We start from the raw sequence: 7,889 nt of genomic DNA on the forward strand, positions 1-7,889 counted from the left end.
ATATTTATGAGGGAAGCCAAGCACATGTGTAGTAGGCAAACATATACATACATATTATGTTTATTTGGGGAATGGGGATGAGGATGTCAAAATGTGAATTACAGGGCATAAAAGAGGTTTTGTGCAGTCTCTGTTTGCCGGCGAAATTGGCTTGAGGTCTGTGCTGTTTATCAGGAAAGGTTTACAAGGTCAGTCTGCTGTCCAATCGGGGTTGCTGGCAGGCCCACAAAGCAGGGTCAGGCCAGCAGGTATCGGGCAGTCCACCAAGCATCAGTTGGGAAACTCCCAGTTATAGATGTTTTGACAGTTTTTTTAAAGGGTGAGCTTCTGCCCAATTACAGGAGAAAAGATGTTATGGCAGTCAGTAATATAGGGGTATGTGACCAACTCCTCTCTCTGCTATGGCTGCTTGATTTCATCTTGGTGTGTCTCATTTTAGCCACGGGGAATCCATTTTGTCTGTCAGCCAGGAGTATATTTTAACACTGCACAGGTTAGTAGCCTAGGAGGAATAAGCTATATCACCTAGCCTAGGTGTGTAGTAGGCTATACCATCTAGGTTTGTGTATACACACCCTATGATGTTCACGCAATAAGAAAATACACCTAATGATGCACTTCTCAGAATGTATCCCCATCATTAAATGACATATGACTGTATTTAGAGAAGGAGTCAGTTCAGTTCTATAACTATCCCGAAGGACAGTTCAGTTCCAAACCTTGAGTGCCAGCCATGTCCCAGACCTGGCACTGTCTGCTGGGGCTACAAAGGCAGCTTAGACACAGACTCTGTCTTCAGGGTGCTCATTGTTTCCTGGGGGTGGCAATGCAGGATGACAGAGGAGTGATGATTTTTTATATTTAGGTCATTTGGGTATAAAAGGCATCTTTCTCCTCAGCAGATGGAAGAGTGCATTAGAGAGGCAGATGTGTCATGGCAAGATATCCTCTGAGATCTTTCCAACTTTGCAACAGTTTGAATGCATTCAGAGTAATCCTGCACATTAGAAGAAATGCCAAGTTATCGAGAGGCTCCGCTTATGTGTAAATAAGCACGGGTATTTCAATTTGGGGAGAAAATCTGCTGACAATATATAATCAGATTTCAAAGGATGCAAATATCATGAAGAATCTTTGCTTTGGTTTGAAGTTTAACATAACCAATGCTCAAGCAACCCATGAAAGGAATGGAGGCCTCCAGAGTGGGGATGATGATGTTTCTAGAAATGGAGAGTAAGGGGAGAGAGGGAAGGTTTGCATATGTTGATAGGATTCCATTCAACATAGACCACTAGTTCTAAAGTGATTTGTCTTAGTATGGCATCAATCATCATGAAAGAAAATGTAGAATTTAGAAAGTATATAATCAGAACCGAGACAGCAGATGGGCTAGGCAGAATGGTAAACTTTGAAGCCCATGGGATATGGGCCAAACTCAGCCTAGAAATGTGTTTTGTTTGGTCAGCACTGCAAAACAACAACAACAACAACAAACCTAAAACAAAAACAAAAAAAAAAGGAAGAATTTGAATGCCTTAAGCTAGAACAAACACTCTCTGGTTTGCCACACCTCCCACCGTTCCTTATTTTCTTACACTCATCTACCTTGCTCATGTTCCCTATTCTGTGCCTGACCCCTGAGTGGGCATTTGGGTTTGTCACCCCTGAGCTAGTGACTTCTCATTCCCATTTAACAACTGGAAGAGCAAATGCTTCAAACCGGCATTGCAGAACCCCTAATTTCAAGGGAAATTGTAAGAGTGATGGCAGACCAGCAAATGTTAGCAAGGGAAGCTGAAATTATAATGGCTGCCATGAACTGTGTGGGCTAGAATTTTGTCCTAGCTCACCACTACTCCAAATCTTGGGACTGCCATTTGCCATCTCTATTCCTTACCACTGCCATAGTGCCCAAAGCAAACGTGGACAAGAAATCCTATTCCACCCAAAACCTAATCTATAGTCACTTCAAGGATTGGAATGTATTTTTCCTTCTGCATTTTGTATCCCCAAAAACTGGAGAAGAAAAGCAATGGAAAATCAGGAGACAGATAGTACTGGCATTGCTTGAGGGGCAGGGAGGAGAAGCATAGGCAAAAGCACAGAGTATAACAGATAAAGGTGAAGAGGAAAAGTAAATCAGGCAAAAGGGAGCCAAAAGAGAACTTGAGGCAGGCATGGTGGTGATTCTGAATAATGGAATATTAGCTCTTCTTAAAGGTTTATCTGCCCCTCTCTGGTCGTTGACTCGGGGTACAAGCACTGGAAGGAGCCTAGAGTAACTCTCTGGCCCAACCTCCTTACTCCACAGAGGAAGAAAAGAAAGTCAGAAGAGCAATGACTTGCTCAAGGTCACACAGCAAATGAGTAATGTGCTGAGCTGAATCTTGAAGTAAGATGTCCTCTGATTTTCCAAGCTCTTTTCACTCACAACCATGCAATGGCAGGGTGGACCTACTTAGGAGCAGGGAGGTTTCACCCTGGCTGTCTCTTCCAAACTCAGTCTATCCTAGGGTTAGAATATTGGAAGAGACATTCATTCATTCAAGAGTAAAGCAATGTTGGGGAGTGAAAAATGGCTTCCCTCCACCTTTCTAGGTTCCTTGGTTGGGCAACAAGTTAAATTGCCATAAGACGGGTTAACAGAAGAAAAACCTTATTTAATTCTGTATATATGCACAAGAGTCTCACAAAAACGTGAGACTTGAGGAAGGGTCAGATGATTGAAGGTACAGAAAGGAATAGGGGTTTCTGGCTTCTGGGGGATGGTGGCAACACAAGTTATTGGAGGGTGAGGGGAGGAAATGTATGGTAAATAAAGGTCATCTTGTTACACAGATAAAAAGTCTCTTAGGTAATAAAAGTTGTCTCGGAGCAGCCCTCTGAAGAACAGGTGATTATCTGGGTTTGGTCTCCACCTCCAGTCTCCTCTCCTGTGATCCCAGTTAATCTTCCCTGGTTAATGAGATTCCAGGGGAGGGGATTCCTGACAATTGTGTTCCTTTTGGAGAATCCATTTTTAGACAGATAAGGGGAGCTCAGACAAAGCCTCTGCTTGTCTCTGCTGTTTCCCAAGTGCCCTCAGTTCAAAGTAATGAACATACCAAAGCATCATATTTTGGAGCCACATTTCCTGAACAGAGCACCTGCTTATAGGTCAAGTACTGTGATTGACTCTGATGAGGCAAAGAGCAAGAAACCACAGTCTGTTCTAACGCTGGGCACAGAGTATGTGGTCAGAAACTCTTTCTCAACAATCTAGGGCAGTGCTGCCCACTTAAAAAAGAATTTGAGTTACAAATATGAACTACATATATAATTTTCATTTTTATAGTAGACTCATAAAAAAGGGTAAAAAGAAACAGCTGAAATTAATTTTAATGATATATTATATTTAGCCCAATATATCAAAAAAGGTTATCATTTCCACATGTAATCAATATAGAAGTTATTAATGAGATACTTTGCATTCTTTTTTTTTTGTACCAAGTCTTGGAAATCCAGTATGTATTTCTCACTTACAGCATACCTCAGTTTGGATTAGCTACATTTCAATTGCTCAATCGCCACATGTGACTAGTGACCATGGTACTGGACCATGCAGGCTCAAGATGAATGATAGCACTTGCTCACAAATACCTAGCTTTGTGAAATGTCAGGCTAGTCTGCAGCTCCATAAGCCCACAGCTTGGCCACATAAAGTTGGTGTCTTAGTCCGTTTTGTGCTGCTATAACAGAATACCTGAGACTGGATAAGTTATAAAGAAGAGGAATTTATTCTCTCACAGACACTGTGACTGGGAAGTGCAAGATGAAGATGCTGGCAGGTTAGGGCCTGATTTCTCTGCTTCCATTCTAGGTCCCTGAATGCTGCATCATCCAGATGGGATGAATGCCATGTCTTGACATGGCAAAAGGAGAGAATCCACCTCTGCAACCCCCTTATAGTAGCATTAATCTATTTATGAGGGCAGAACCCTTATGACCTAAACACTTCTCGAAAGTCCCACCTCCCAACACTGTTGCATTAGGGGTGATTAAGTTTCCAACACATGAATTTTAAGGGACACATTCAGGTCACAGCAGCTGGGAAGTGAGGTGGAGGGAACAGAGGGAGGGAGGTTCCGAATACAGTAGACCTTAGGCCTTCCGGGATTTGATCGTCTCTTCTATTCACGACATATCCTAAGCAGTTCAGCCAGTGAGCTAGTGCAGCATACACAACTGCACATGGCTTTGTTGTTGTCAATGTTAGAAGTTTCATGCCAATTAAAGAGTGGAATAATAAAATCAGTGGTAGCTGTACTCTCCATGGTAAACAAGTCTGTTTGTTATGTACTTTAAGACAGCAACAAGAAACCCCAATTCAAGCAGTTGCCTCAGGTGTTCAAATCAGTATAAAATTACTCATCAGAGGGGTTTTCCTCAGCTTTGGGTAGTGGCAGCTGCCGGGCTTCGGCTTCCAGTGCGCGGAAGGCAAGGCAGCGTGGACAGCGGCGCCGGCACCCAGCGCCCCCGCCGCCCGCAAGTCTCGCGCCAGCCCGCTGCACCCCTAGCCCGCCGCTTCCGGTCTCAGCGCCTGCTGCCGCCGCCGCGGCCCAGCGAGCGGCCCAGATGCAGGCCATCAGGGGTGTGGTGGTGGGAGACAGAGCTGTAGGTAAAACTTGCCTACTGATCAGTTACACAATCAATGCATTTCCTGGAGAATATATCCCTACTGTCTCTGACAATTATTCTGCCAATGTTGTGGTAGATGGAAAACCGGTGAATCTGGGCTTATGGGATATAGCTGGACAAGACGATTATGACAGATTACGCCCCCATCCTATCCGCAAACAGATGTGTTCTTAATTTGCTTTTCGCTTGTGAGTCCTGCATCATTTGAAAATGTCCGTGCAAAGTGGTATCCTGAGGTGCGGCACCACTGTCCCAACACTCCCATCATCCTAGTAGGAACTAAACTTGATCTTAGGGATGATAAAGACACGGTCGAGAAACTGAAGGAGAAGAAGCTGACTCCCATCACCTATCCGCAGGGTCTAGCCATGGCTAAGGAGATTGGTGCTGCAAAATACCTGGAGTGTTTGGTGCTCACACAGCGAGGCCTCAAGACAGTGTTTGACAAAGCGATCCGAGCTGTCCTCTGCCCACATCCCGTGAAGAAGAAGAGAAAATGCCTGCTGTAGTAAATGTCTGAGCTCCTCATTCTTGGTCCTGTCCCTTGGAACCTTTGTTCGCTTTGCTCAAAAAACAGTGGAGCCTTTGCCCTCAATGCCAACTTTTTGTTACAGATTAATTTTTCCATAAAACCATTTTGAATCAATCATTACCTTTTAGGTTTTGTTTGTTCTAAATGTAAGAGTTCAGACTCACATTCTATTAAAATTTAGCCCTAAAATGAAAAAAAAAAAATTACTCATCAGAGGAAAACCAGAACTTTAATTTCGTTCAAAAAGGCCTGAAGAGGCCGGGTAGGTGGCTCACACCTGTAATCCAGCACCTTGGGAGACCGAGGCCCGCGGATTGCCTGAGCTCAGGAGTTCAAGACAAGCCTGGGAAACAAGGCGAAACTCCGTCTCAACTGAAATACAAAAAATTAGCCAGATGTGGCGGCGTGCACCTGTACTCCCAGCTATTCAGGAGGTTGAGGCTGGAGAAGCGCTTGAACCCAGGAGGCAGAAGTTGCAGTGAACCAAGATTGTGCCACTGAACTCCAGCTTAGGCGACAGAAAAGAAATATATATATCCTGAGGAACACAAATATGACAGAAATGAAAGTAACAATCTTAAATCTGAGGGTTCCCAATGGTCTCCAGATCTAACCCAGGAGAATGTTAGGGGTCTACTAACATTAATATTCTGGCCTTATCTTAATACCTCAGCCTCCCCAGTGTGAGCAGTGCCTTGGTCTCTGGCTTTCTTCTCCTCAAGTATTTCTACTTACAATCTATTTGCTGCCAGTGTCCAGCCTGAGAGCATCTCGGCTTCTATCATTTTCACCTGCAATATCAAGTGTTATTCACAAAAGAGCTTGTAGGCTGGATAATACAAAATGTTAGCATCACAAAGCAGTCAGAATTGCTTGCTATTTTCATAACCCTGCCTGCATATGACTCTTCTAGGAACTGTAGTTTGAGATTCTGGAATGTGAGGATAAATTCTAAGTGGGCTCAGATTTCATTTTGTTCCCAGAATCACATACCGTTAGAAGAGACCTTACAGATAATCTACTTCCATTTCCACTCTTTTATATTATAAATGAAGAAACTGAAACTTAGAGAGGGGAATTGACTTGCCTGAGAACTGACAGAAAAGGTCCTAGAACCAAAGGCTTTCGGTGTCATGTTCAGTGAATTTTATGGCATTCCTCTTGGTTCTAAGAAGGCCTATGTGTTTCAAGATATCATGGACAAACAGCAAACATCATGTCTCCATTCAGTGAATACTTTGACCTCAAACCAGTCAAATCAAGATTTTTTTAAAAATTATACTTTAAGTTCTGCATATATGTGCAGAACGTGCAGGTTTGTTACATAGGTATACACGTGCCGTGGTGGTTTGCTGCACCCATCAACTCGTTATCTATATTAGGTATTTCTTCTAATGCTATCCCTCCCCTAACCCTCCACCCCCCAAAAGGCCCCAGTGTGTGATGTTCTCCTCCTTGTGTCCATGTGTTCTCATTGTTCAACTCCCACTTATTCATGAGAACATGCGGTGTTTGGTTTTCTGTTCCTGTGTTAGCTTGCTGAGATGTTTTCCAGCTTCATCCATGTCCCTGCAAAGGACATGAACTCATCCTTTTTAAAGGCTGCGTAGTATTCCAAGGCATATATGTGCCACATTTTCTTTATCTAGTTGATGGGCATTTAGGTTGGCTCAAACTCTTTGCTATTGTGAATACTGCTGCAATAAACATACATGTGCATGTGTCTTTATAGTAGAAAGATTTATAAACCTTTGGGTATATACACAGTAATGGGATTGCTGGGTCAAATGGTATTTCCAGCTCTAGATCCTGGAGGAATTGCTACACTGTCTTCCACAATGGTTGAACTAATTTACACTCCCATTAACAGTGTAAAAGCATTCCTATTTCTCCACATCCCCTCCAGCATCTGTTGTTTCCTGACTTTTTAATAATTGACATTCTAACTGGTGTAAGATGGTATCTTATTGTGGTTTTGATTTGCATTTCTCTAGTGACCAGTGATGATGAGCTTTGTTGCATATGTTTGTTGGCCGCATAAATGTCTTCTTTTGAGAAGTATCTGTTTGTGTCATTCACCCACTTTTTTATGGGGTTGTTGGTTTTTTCTTGTAAATTTGTTTAAGTTCCTTGTAAATTCTGGATATTAGCCCTTTGTCAGATGGATACATTGCAAAAATTTTCTCCCATTCTGTAGGTTGCCTGTTCACTCTGATGATAGCATCTTTTGCTGTGCAGAAGCTCTTTAGTTGAATTAGATCCCATTTGTCAATTTTGGCTTTTGTTGCCATTGCTTTAGGTTTTAGTCATGAAGTCTTTGCCCATGCCTATGTACTGAATGGTATTACCTAGGTTTTCTTCTAGGGTTTTTAATGCATGTAGGTCTGACATTTAAGTCTTTAATCCATCTTGAGTTAATTTTTGTGTAAGGTATAAGGAAGGGGTCCAGTTTCAGTTTTCTGCACATGGCCAGCCAGCTTTCCCAACACCACTTATGAAATAGGGAATCCTTTCCCCATTGCTTGTTTGTGTCAGGTTTGTCAAAGATCAGATGGTTGTAGATGTGTGGTATTATTTCTGAGGCCTCTGTTCTGTTCCATTGGTCTATATATCTGTTTTGGTACCAGTACCATGCTGTTTTGGTTACTGTAGACTTGTAGTATAGTTTGAAATCAGGTAG

General features: G+C 42.7%; 1 pseudogene; it reads left to right on the forward strand.

The window, feature by feature from the left end:
• Positions 1–4,584: 4,584 nt before the first annotated feature.
• Positions 4,585–5,186, forward strand: LOC105481454 (ras-related C3 botulinum toxin substrate 1 pseudogene; annotated as a pseudogene).
• Positions 5,187–7,889: the final 2,703 nt, after the last annotated feature.

This window comes from Macaca nemestrina, chromosome X, assembly GCF_043159975.1.
Source record: "Macaca nemestrina isolate mMacNem1 chromosome X, mMacNem.hap1, whole genome shotgun sequence".
NCBI lineage: Eukaryota > Metazoa > Chordata > Mammalia > Primates > Cercopithecidae > Macaca > Macaca nemestrina.